Here is a 13,089-nt window from a genome sequence, read left to right as displayed (position 1 = left end):
TTGAAAAAATCTTATGAGTGATAAATGATAGTCCTACTTTCATCAATATTTATCGCACATGTACTTAACATGTCTTTGTATGTTTGTAGTGTTCCTTCACACTGCTTAAAATAAGTCGGGTTAAAATTTTCTGAAAAGTGAAATTACTATCTTGGTTTGGTACAATTATAACGGGATTCTCTGTAATGAGACTATTTCGTTCCCACACAATCTTAACTAAGTGTCTTATACTAAAAGGTTCCTTTCATTGGTAGGGATTTGAGCAGACTTGGTTAGTTGATCCACAATCACCCAGATTGTGTCGTCTCTTATTTTGGGTAATTTGGTAACAATATCCATTGTTATCAATCTCATTTCCATACTGATGTCGTTGAGGTAAGGGTTCTAATGTTTAGTTTTAAATTGCTAATAAACAAAATACTTGTAACTTGCTACACCCTTCTTCATTCCTATTTATCCGCAATTTAATCTAAGAGCACATACTTATTTCGACTTCTTATGAGACTTATGACTTAAGGTATCAACTACTACATTAGTCTTAACTTTGTGATATAACAATTGGTGTTGTTCCTAGTCTAAGATGAATTCTGAGTTCCTCCTTATGATCGGGTGAGAGTCCAAGATCTTCTGGGAAAACGTCAGAGTATTTCGATATTACCAAAATTTCTTTAAGTTCCATGCCTCTAGTGTTAATGAACTTCGAGACCATATACGCTATGTCTTACTTCCGTGCATAACTCGCAACTTTTATCACAGAGACGAACTTTGTCGGCTGGTCTGTCTTGTCTCCTTGTGGTCACTTCTCCGGTTGGCTTGCAAATCTCAACCTAATTCAGCAATCACCTCAGGAATCATCGTTGCCATTTGTTCCTTTTTATGAAGCAAACATAATTTTCCTTTCTGCCAGTTCTTTTCATTCTTTCAATTTCGTGGCATACGTCGTGATCATGTGTTGTGTTTTGAAGATCGGGTCTTACTATCTTAATGTCCAAATGTTGAAGCATACATTACTTCATTCTTCTTAACATATATATTAATGGTTTGGACAACTTTAGTCCTTTGCAGCCCATGTATTTCGTAAGAGCTTCTTTATTACTGGTAATCTTAGTAGGATTATAGGTGAAGAGTCTTTGTAAGTGCAGCTAGTCGTGGTTACTTTTATCTTCGCAAGAGTTCTTAAAGAAAGTAGAATTACTCTTATTAGCGTAAGTTTTTAGACGTTTTGTGCCTAGCACAACTTTAGCTACAGGTTTCCGAATGCGTTAATAATCTAAGGTAGCGCAAAGGGAATTCTTATACTTTCGATGGCGTCCCAACATAAAGGGTTCACATCGTTCATCTTGTCGCATGAGTCACGAGACGAATGATCAAATGAAATAGTTTTTGATATCGGAATTATAGATATATACAAAAGATTCCTGATAAAGAAATCTGAAATTATTATTGGCACACATGCTTGTGATTTATTTTAAATTGTCAATTCTTATGGTTTTTAGATTTCCTTATAGATATACATATCTATATAATCATATTTTTCACATTCTGTAATATACAAACCTTGCATAATGTTAATGTATTTAAAAGATTCATATTTCCAAAACAAGTCAGATATCAAGTCATGATACTATTTAGGGAATTCTGTCACTTGTTTGTCATATCCTATAACCCATCTTACCCGGTTCTCGCATGAGAGGTAACCCCATCTTACCCGGTTCTCGCCGAAGAGGTAATTTGTATTTCCCATAAATAGAATTTTCTCAATTCATGATTTAAAAATGAATCTTTTATTAGGGCCTTTATCAAAGAACAAGGTAATTAGTATTCACATGACGGATCATATTCCAGAATCAAGTAGTACCAATAAACAAGAAATAACAGTGGCCAAGTGTTATCGCTTATTTACCATACTTACAACGTTCTAGTCATCATCCTCACGGTATACCAACACCCCTCACACTTTATCTACGTAAGTAATTAGCTTATCTCAAAGCTTATACTAAGGCATTTTTTTTCTTAGGTTCAAGTCTAAATACTATCATGCATGCTACCGGTTAATAGCAATTCTCTAACTCTTTCGTTTAAGCTTAGGTATTATTACAAATTTACAACACCTAATTGCTTAAAACATTGGCTCTGATACCACCTTCTGTCACGACCCCCGACCCCACCCCGAATACGTAAAACAACGTTTAATTTAATTTAATTTATTTGATAAAATAAGCCACTTCTTTAAGCCTTTCGGTGCCGTCTCGCCACTCTTGTTCGAATCTACTGTAATTACCTGAAACACGTTTTAAAAACATTTGGTCAGCAGGAAATACTGGTGAGTTCATTCATTTTGTACAAAAACACATTTGTTATAATTCACAGTATTAAGAGCGATTACAATGTTTATATATCAACCAATTACCCCAAATCGGTATTTGTCACTCGACCGTATCTGTGACTATGGTCATATCACCCCTTGGCTAACCCATTGTCCAATGGTGACGGTTATCAAATAATGTATACAAAACCCCACATATCGGCAGTAATTGAAGATTACAAAGACTTAATCCCTGTAATTATAACTTTGAAAATAAATAGGGTTTTGAAAACAATTTGGTAAAAAGAGAATGACTCACCTTGTTAGCATATAGTCTTGATTTAACATGCCTCCTGATTCTAAGTCTTCTGATAACTAAGCATCTATTTTGATTGTAAGTGTATAGTGCAGAGTTTCTAGTTTCTGGTTGTTAAACATTTAGTTTAACAGAGTGGAATACGTATTAGTGTTAAACCCAATCAAACCTAATGATGGTCACGAGATCAGAACCTTAACGAAATTCACAAAGTATAGTCTTATTTAGACAACACTTTGGCATTCGTCCGTTGGTTTCCGAATCGATCGGACAGAATATCGTATTGGTGATTATTGGTTAGAACACCAACATATAGAGAGAATAGTAGAAGGAATGAGCAAGAAAGAATGAAATCCTAGGCTCTTATTTATAGGTAGGAAACATGAAATTTCTAGGAAGTTTCCTACCCATATAGATATATCCTCTTGCACCTTCCTTGCACCTTCCTCATATATATCTATTTTCATGTATATCTATTTAGGTGTTTAATTTACTTAGTTAATTAATCTTACTTAGCTGATTAATTAATCTTACTTAGCTTAATTAATCTTACTTAACTGATTAGTTAATCTTGCTTAACTTAATTAATCTTACTTAACTGATTAATTAATCTTAACTAACTTAATTAATCTTACTTAACAGATTAATTTTCCTTAACGGTTTAATCAAGTAATTTACTTAGCCGATTAATTAAATAACGTAATTAGCTGATTAATTAACTTACTTAGCTTGCTTAACCGCTAAGTTTCCTTTCCTGTTAAGTTTCCTTAGCTATTAAGTTTCTTAACCGCTAAGTTTTCTTAATTGCTAAGTGTTCTTAACTACTAAGTTTTACATAACCATTAAGTTTACTTAATCACTAAGTTTTCTTAATTACTAAGTTTACTTAATCATTAAGTATTCTGGTTTAGCAGCCTGCTGGTTATGAGTTCTACTTTCTAGATATACTGGAGCTCGTACTAGAGTATTAACTCAATTCAACATTAACGATAATCACGAGATCAAAACCCTCACAATGAATGGCAAAGTATAGCCAGATATTGGCAGCACTTAAACATCCATTGGATCGGTTTTAATCGATCGGATACAGTATGGTACCAGTGATTAGAGTTATTACTCTAATAAAGGGCCGAGTTTCGGGTTTAGGGGGTATAATACCGGAGTATTATAGCATTATACGTTTATAGAGAGAGAAATTGAACAACTTGAAATGAAACCATCGGCTGCCATTTATAGGCTGATATTGGGGCGAGTCACGCCCCGCGAGGGAGTCTGAGTCGGAGTGAAGGTTGCTGAGTCATGGTGTGGTCTTGACACGTGGACGACACGCGTCCCTCAAGCTTATCCGGAAACCCTAGGTCTGTCGCGCCTCGTGAAGACCTTTGCTTAATCTGTCGCACCCCGCGACCGAGTGAAAAATTTTGTTTTCTTGGATTTTTATGAAAAGTAAGGTTTTATGGGTTTGGGTTTTCACTTACGGAGCGTTTTAGGACATTTTGTTGTGAGTCGTTAGAGTATTAGTAGGTTCCACACTCAATAAGATAATATGCATCAATAAGAGTATCTATACAACCTAATAAAAGTCATACCTAGGGGACACATGTCCCCCATCTATGGCCTCTAAACCTCATTTTCCCACTATTTTTGCAAACCCTTCATTCCCCTCATGTGAAACCCGATGCGGGATCCGGATACACTATTCGGGTCATCAACGTTCCATCCATATTTAAAGCTTGAAACCGTTCATTGTTTCCATTCTTCTTCTTCTCGCATACGCTTCGAGATTATTAAGGTTTTTTTTCCTTTCTTTCTCTGATTCTTTTCTTCTTCCTTCATTCAATCCGACATCAATCTTTCTATAGCAGATCCTTACCCACACCATCATTTCAATCTCCCTATCAATACAATCAAAGATCGAATTGATCTCCATCAAAGCGTTCAGATTCATCTATAGCTCACCGAAATCACAATTTTTAACGATGAATGTTACCGTTTAAAATCGACGTCTCCGGTTGAAGGGTCAGAATAGAATAACAAATCATTTTCATGATTCCCAAAATTGTAAGCTCCATCTCTCACTCTTCTAATTTTGTTTGGCAGTTTATCATTGCGATTTTGGATGAGATTCTAAAACTTTTTACTATTATCTATCAAAGCTCATGATTATGCAACTCTTTCCTTTGATTTGTTTCCATTGATTATTCAAGAGCTACGTTTTGGATTTGAGATCTAATATGTCAAATTTCTTATGTAATATTAGCCATTTTGAAATTTCATTATGAATTTTGGTAATTACAAAAATCCGTATCTATGGATTTGATATATATTATATTTGGTTCCAAAGTCTATTTATCTAGGGTTTTTTCAATAATCTGTCAGGGCATGTTCAGAATTATATAAAGGAGAATTTGACAAGAAGGATAAATTTAAATACGAAATTAGTCAATGTGAAATAATTACTTTTCTGTGTTCTCTCAAAGGAGTGAAGATTAAGCTATTAATAAATTTAGGACTCAAATATAGTTTAGACGTTTAGCTTTGTTAAAATTTTCCCAAATTTGATATAATTGAGCTTTCACCATAAACGAAGAACTCGAGTACCTTGGGCATTTTCTACTATAGTACAGTTTTTGTTCTATAAGGTGTGAGATGCAAGCAATTTGTTTTACTAAGGAAGTGTTTAACCTACAATGACAATACAAACCTATCATTTTTGTTAATTTATCATTGTATCAGTTATTGTAATATTGTTTTATGTTTTTAACTTGTAGGACATAAAACAGTATGGGGCTTCACATGTTGATAAATATGTTTGATTTACTTGAGTTGGTGGCTTGGTTGGTTCTAATGTGCAAAGGTCATCAATATTACACACATGTGACAACTCCGTGGCAACATTCAGTTGTTAACTAGCACAAATTGATGTTATGGTCATGAACTACAGATTTTCCAGCTGAGCTTAACTTTCAATGAAATCATATACAACTACTGAATTTTCCATGTTGTGTTTGTTGATGACAGGGCATCTTCTTGGTCCAATGGGGTATCACCATCTGTCAACCTCTTTTTTCCAGTTCTTGGAATTTTTGTATTACTTGACAATTTACTTCTTTTGGATGGGTTGGCAACAAAAACCAAGGTAGAATCACGTTGATATAAATTCTCCTATATATTCTCCTATATATTAAAAGAGAACTAAATGAACAGTAAAGATAATTGAATGAATATAGTAATAAAAATTGAATTTAATGGATACTAACATCACTAATGAATGAGCTGGTATCGGGTACCTGTATCGGTATCAAATTTACCAAACCGGGTATATTTTCGTTACCGGTTCGACACCGGTATTCATCTGTTTTTACCCTAAAATGTCGGTGTCGTACCAGTACCGGTACCGATCCGTACCGTACCAGGTATATTCGGTACCGGTACCCACTTTTCGTGATTTCGACAACGGTATTTTCCGTACCGGTTCGTACCGAGCTCATCAAATCCCGTAGCAATTCAAGTAATTGCACAGTTTATATTACTTTTTATACACACAGTAAGTAAACTGTATTTAGTTTGAATGAGTTTTATATACACAACAACTTATTTTGTTTTATTTTTTTGTCTTTTCTGTACTGAATGAATTGTAGCATTGAAAAAATTACGATTTTCCCCTTGGTTCAGAATTACGTTTTCACCCTCAATTCAAAATTACGTTTTTCCCCAGTTCAAAATAAAATTATGGCTTTCCCCTAGCTAAAAATTACGATTTTACCCCCGCTAAAAATTAGGATCTTGTCATCGTTTTAGTTTTCCTTTCTAACAAAACTATAGTACTGTTTTTTTTAATTGGTTGAGAATTATTCGGCCATCGCCCCGCAACGCGGGCGGAGCATCAACTAGTTATAGTGAAATATTCATTCTTGTTGTGTAGCCATTGTTGGTAGAACTTACTCCATTGACAGGGGTTGCTAAAACTACCAATCAGATTTCAGAAACAATCATGATGGAGGTAATATGTTTGTACCAGTTATGTGCTTTTATTACTCTTGATCATAATGTATTTGTAACGTGTTTGTAGCAGTTATGTGCATTTATGCCCTGGCTCACATAAGGTATTTGTATTCCCGAGTCTACTTGATATGTCCCCCAAGAAGGCATTTGTGGTGCACAATGTATACGTCTCTACAATGCGGTCAACAAAGGTTAATGATATTATTTTAACTCTGTTTACATAAGGTATAGTTTTTATAAACATAATAACATAGTTTTATGCTCAGATAGGTGCTCTAATTTCTCATGGATCTATAACCTATTACGCGTGTATTGGGGAGAGTACTGATACATACCAGAGCCCTTAAAGGATCTCGCAGCCATCAACAATCGCTTAAACGGGTATGTAATCAACAATATGATCACTTTGTTTGTTAAACCGATGAGGTATATACAGGTCGGTTGGTCTGGTACACATTGTGCACCTCAAGTTGAAATGGTGACCACATATTTCTTTCATGGATTTGCCGACTTTTATACATGTTGGTCTAAGGGGAGAGGCTATGAATGTCATCTCCTCGAACTTTCTTTTGCTTATTTAGTTTAATGGCCATTTTGCTTGGTTATTTGGAACCGTATATTTTTCTTTCTTTTTTAAGTATGTTGGAATATTTGGAAAGATTGAATTGTTATTACTTTTTAATTATTTGCAGTTATAATATTGGTTCATATCAATCATATTTAACTACAGGCGAGCTCACAGTGAGGTGCACTCAATGGGTCATGCTTCTCATTTGTTCATAAATGGAGAAGACTCAGGTATGTTTTTTCTTTTGTTACTAAACATATATATATATATATATATATATATATATATAGGGTAAGATTCATGCGAGAACCACCTTTATTGCGAGAACCGCGAGAACTAATGTGAACACAACCAAAAATAGCTAAAAAAACCTAACCCCCACCCCCCCCCCAAAAAAAAAAAAAAAACCTAAACCTCCGTCCCCCACCCCCAAAACCTAAACCCCCCCCCCACCCCAAGCTAATATTCTAAAAACTAAACCCCCAAAAAACCTAAAAAAAAAATCAAAAAATCACAAAAAATTTTTCTTAATATTTTTTACATTAAAATCGCTACTTTTAGTAGCAAAAAAAAAAAAAAAAAAAAAAAAAAAAAAAAAAAAAATTGGCTACTAAAAGTAGCGATTTTTTTATAAAAAATACTATTTTTTTTTGTGTTTTTTAGCTATTTTTTGTTATGTTCACATTGGTTCTCGCAATAAAGGTTGTTCCTAACGGATCATTCTCATGCGAGAACCACCTTTATTGCGAGAACCGCGAGAACCAATGTGAACACAACCTAAAATAGCTAAAAAAACCTAACCCCCCCTCCAAAGCTAAATGCTAAAAACTAAACCCTCAAAAGACCTAAAAAAACCTAACCCCCCCCCCTCCCCCCACTACAATGCTAAAAACTAAACTCCCAAAAAACCTAAAAAAATCTAAAAAAAATCAGAGAAACACACAAATTTTTTTTTAATATTTTTTACACTAAAATCGCTAATTTTTTTTACATTAAAAAAGATTAATTTTTTTTGGCTACTAAAAGTAAAAGTAGCGATATTTTATAAAAAATAGTAAAAAAAAAGCTTTTAGGTGTTTTTTAGCTATTTTTAGGTATTTTTGATTGTGTTCACATTGGTTCTCGCGATAATATTCACGTCCATTCCTATTCCATGTGGTAAAGGGTCACGCGGGATCCATTTCCATTCATTCGGGTTGAATTGGTTCTTCTATATAAACACACAACCCGGAAAATTTTTTTTCTCAATTAGGGTTTCTCAAGCCTCTCTCCCTCTGCTCTCTAAGACTCTTCATAGATCTACATATAATCCATCCGATTCAAAGTTAGATAATCCATATTTCTGATAAATATCGTGATTTATAATTCCAATATGTAGATCTATGTTTTCCTGCAAGATCTGATTTTCATATTCAATCGTTTTTTTCTAGGGTTTCATAACAATCGAGCTGTTTACAACTACATCAAGGTATGATTGCAATATTAAAATATTATTATGATCTTATGTTTTCTTTGTAGAACCAACATAGAATTTTTCAATATTTACTGATGATTGTTGATCTTGATTTTTTTCATGTTTTGATTTGTGAATCGTTTGATAAATGAGTTTTAATAAGGATTGCATATGTGCATTTGTTTTGATTTTGAAATTATAGATGGCGATGGATGTATTAGCGGTAAGCAAATATTCTTTTCATAATTGTTAATCATTTGTTTGTTCTTTCCTTTATTTGATTTCTATTATTTAAATGTGCTGATTTGATGCTGTCTTGGGCTGTTTTGTGTTTATTTGGTGCTTTTTCGGGCTGAGTTGCAGTTTAAATTGATAGGGTTCTAGTACTCGGGGGAACCAATTAATGGCAACTCAATCCTCATTCAACATTCAAACGCTCATTTTACGGATCTCTGGTATTTGTTCTAACCGTAAATATGTTATTCTTTATATATGTTACTCAAAAACGTCATGTGTTCAATTGATACATATATCTGATTGAAGTTTTTTTGGTCTTAATGTTTAGTATAAGTTTTTGATCTTAATGTTCTTCATGTGTTCAATTGATACATATATGTTATTCAAAAACGTCATATGTTCAAAAACGTCATGTGTTTAATTGATACATCCCAGTGGTAAATGCGAGCTATAAAGATGAGAAGAGTTTTTGCTTATAATAGAATCATTAATATGGTTGTGGTTGTGGCGATCAATGGCGGTATGATAACCCCTGTGCTCTAGGCTGCTGACAAGGTTTGTTCATGTGTAGTGATTTGATGTGCCTTTTTATTTATTGAATCCGAATACCATTATTTCATCATGTCAACTTTGCTAAACTTTTGTGGTTGATTTTTTTTTTCAATTTTAATGGGTTTTTGTTTTATGCTATAGTTGGATCTTTATCTGCTATCTTAGAAGTGGAAGGAGCTTGTGGAGAAAGCACGATCTAAGAAACTATAGCCCACGAGTACAACTCGGGTAATAACCAAGTTATATTAGTTTCAATTGGTAATTTGGATTTTGTTTCTTTACAAAAACTTGTGGGCATAATGGTATTCACTTATTTGGTTTTGGTTGCATCGACTTTTACTGTCTCTAACTTAGGCATGGAAATAAATAGTTTAAGCAACCTGGCACACACCTTACGTGTTTTTTAAATGTTCATTTTATTTTTATTTGGTTTATGTTTTGAAGAACATGGATCTTGCTGAACGGTTGTTGACAAGAAAGTCTACTTACAATCTTGATATGCTTATTCGATAGAGGTTGGTCTACTATTAACATATCCAAATTTTAACATTTTTACTCCTATTTTTAGGTTTTGTTATTTATATTTTTTATATTTATATAGGGTCTGGCATTAGATATCCAAAGTTCTTTGATGCATTAAGAGATTTGGATGACCGTCTCACAATGGTGCACCTGTTTGCTGTCTTACCTGCCATTGAATGAGAAAATATCCAAGCAGAAAGAATCCACAACTATAGAGGGTATGTGTTGTCTCTTTCTGTGATGCTTTGACTTCACAATTTTGGACTTGGCAATTGATTTAGGGCATTAAAATTAGTCGATCACTAAAAGCTGAGTAAACTATCATGTACTCAGATCTACTAATGGAAACCACGTATAGCATGTATTATTTTTAGTAGATTTAGTAGATTCGGCATACTTATGGTTGTGGGTTTGATGAAATTGGCGAAAGGGTCTACATTGAATTTCAATTTGAATTGATAAAGACAGTTTTTTCATGCAGACCAAGTGTTTGCCAAAATGTCTCTAACAAAACTTACTCATTGCTACAAGAACAAAAATAACAAAGGTTTTAAAGTGAACTTTTACCACTTTTTAGTTTAAATATTAAGGATTTTGGAGTGCACAGCTTTATATTAGTCGAATAAGTTTGACTTGGTTTGAGTTGTTACCCTTCCAATTGTTCAACTAAGTGATATTAGGTGTATGATAATTTATTTAATGTGTTGTCTTTTATAGGGATGGTCGGATGGAATCTCCGGTAGTAAGGCCACTCGGTGTGGGTTCGGCTTGGCCCATCCTGGACCGTCGCCGGGCCTCAACGCCATCCCGGGTGGTCCATCGTCGTCCAATTCGTCTAGGTTGGGACGCTGGAGACGGTCACAAAAGGACAAAAAATTCATCCGTTTGACAACAACGGCTATTATTTAAAAACAAAATTCAATTTTAATTTAATATTATCCAACGGGCAAATTGTTTAAAACTCAAAAAAAATAATAAATTTACATATAAATACACTCAAAACACCCCATTTTTTACCCCCGTCAACCAATTCTCTCTCACAACTTTATACAATCTTTTACTTTTTATATAATGCTTCTACTTTTTATAAAACTCTCTACTTTTGCCATGGATCCATACAACACGAATAAATGTTAAAAAAACTAGATGAATTTAAAAAAATATATGAATTTAAAAAAATAAATAAGTTAACTATGTGGGGTAGGGTCATCACCCATTTCCTTGGTTCCATTCTTGGAGGGGCATTCTCCAAGGACTATGACGTGGCGTTGAGGTGAAGGGTCATCCTTCAAAGACTACCCTCTCCCATATCGAGTAGGCTAAAAACTTATTTCCAAATGTTTTATAGCTACATGCATCAACATAAGATGGCCATGTGTCTCCAGTTTTCCATAAGGTTAGTAAATATCTCACACAACTTGTTGAAAAGAAAAAAAGAACATTTTCTTTGTATTTTTAAGACTATATATTAAATTTCTTATTTTACGTCCTGCCAAGCAGGGGCGGATCCATAGGTATCCTAGGGGTTGCCCGGGATACCCCTCAACTTTCTTGGCCAAGTGCTATTTTTTTCTTCTCTGTTCATACCCTTGATCAAATTAATATTAGGATATCCCTAAGAACCAAAGGAAAACACTAGAAGTGAAAAATAGGAGATCAAAAGATGGATATCATCATTGTGGATTTTTTTTGCTTTCCAGGTGATGAAGTCTTAGCAGAGAAAGAAGAAGATAAACAGTACTGCTTTTAATTTATATTTATTTTATGGCATTTAAAAAGGACAGTACATTAAGCAACAAGCAAGTTGACTAACAACATGTTTTAGTCAAAGCAATTTTATGGTTTGTTTATTGTTTTTCAATATATTATTACTATATATTATTACTATATATTATTATTATTATTATTATTATTATTATTATTATTATTATTATTATTATTATTATTACTTTACTATATATTAATATTAATATTAATTAATATTAATATTAATATTAATTATTATTATTATTTATTATTAATTATTATTAATTATTATTATTGTTATTATTAATTATTAATTAATTAATTAATTATTATTATTAATTAATTATTAATTATTAATTATTATTATTAATTATTATTATTAATTATTATTATTAATTATTAATTATTATTAAACGAATTGAAATGAATAGTGATTTTAATATTATAATAATATATAGTTTTTTTATACTTTTATTATTTTAATATTATAATAATAGTTATTTTTTTTACTTTTTAACTTTAATCCTTTTTTTAATATCACTGGTTGGGATAAATTTGGTGTCAACCGGTATCGAACCAGTACTGGTATCAAAAATACCGGTACGGTCCTGTTCGGTAGCAGTACATGAAGGTAAAAACCGGCACTAATACAGAAAACGCCAAAAGTTGGTGCCGAATTGATATTCGAAATCTTTTGGTTCCGGAAATTCAGTGCTGCTACCCGGTACCATTTGCTCATCGCTGATCACGGTTATTATACAACATTTTTTTTGTTTATTTTATAAGAAATTTTTGTGTTAGCTTTAAAAGTGATAAAGTAATTGAGTTTTTGTTGATTTCTCTGGTCTACACATAACCTTTAAGAAATGATAAACTAATTTCGTTTTTGTTTATTACTCTGCTATACATTATCGTAAGTTATAATTTTGTGTTTTAACTTTTAGTGATTAATATTATTTATTTTATACATTTAATATATACATCTTAATGAAATTATCAGTGAATACACTAAGCAACTAAAAGTTTCTGGTTTCGTTACTGGATTTTAGGTTATAGTAAAGTTACTAACTTCTGCTGTCATTGTGTATTTGATTGTATAAATGTACGGTAAAAAATATATTGTATGAATGTACGGTCAATAAAAATTGGGATACCCCTGAATTGTTCTTCTAGTTCCGCCACTGCTGCCAAGTAATTTTTTCTTGAACTGTTAGACATAAAACGAGTTCATGGGCGTTGCAGATTCAGAAATCGCAACTCAGCTGTAAACAATTTGTATGATGTGGTGGTAAGGATCAAGAACTCTTTCATGATGACATCATCTACTTTTTTACCTTTCACAAACTTTAGTTTTGGGTTCCTTGATTTCTTTTGTATAAATTACA

At 32.9% G+C, this 13,089-nt stretch overlaps 2 long non-coding RNA genes across 2 annotated transcripts; both read left to right on the top strand.

The window, feature by feature from the left end:
* The first annotated feature begins 6,700 nt into the window (after positions 1 to 6,700).
* LOC110882905 lies at positions 6,701 to 9,251 on the top strand. Its single transcript, XR_004860866.1, has 5 exons — positions 6,701 to 6,817; positions 6,893 to 7,007; positions 7,357 to 7,424; positions 8,625 to 8,662; positions 8,850 to 9,251. It is a non-coding gene; the product is annotated as an uncharacterized LOC110882905 (long non-coding RNA).
* Positions 9,252 to 9,335: 84 nt separating this feature from the next.
* LOC118479653 lies at positions 9,336 to 10,869 on the top strand. Its single transcript, XR_004859803.1, has 5 exons — positions 9,336 to 9,439; positions 9,578 to 9,664; positions 9,881 to 9,951; positions 10,038 to 10,176; positions 10,676 to 10,869. It is a non-coding gene; the product is annotated as an uncharacterized LOC118479653 (long non-coding RNA).
* The last annotated feature ends 2,220 nt before the right edge of the window (positions 10,870 to 13,089 follow it).

Source organism: Helianthus annuus, chromosome 6 (genome assembly GCF_002127325.2).
Source record: "Helianthus annuus cultivar XRQ/B chromosome 6, HanXRQr2.0-SUNRISE, whole genome shotgun sequence".
Lineage (NCBI taxonomy): Eukaryota > Viridiplantae > Streptophyta > Magnoliopsida > Asterales > Asteraceae > Helianthus > Helianthus annuus.
This window is presented reverse-complemented; position numbering and strand designations above follow the sequence as displayed.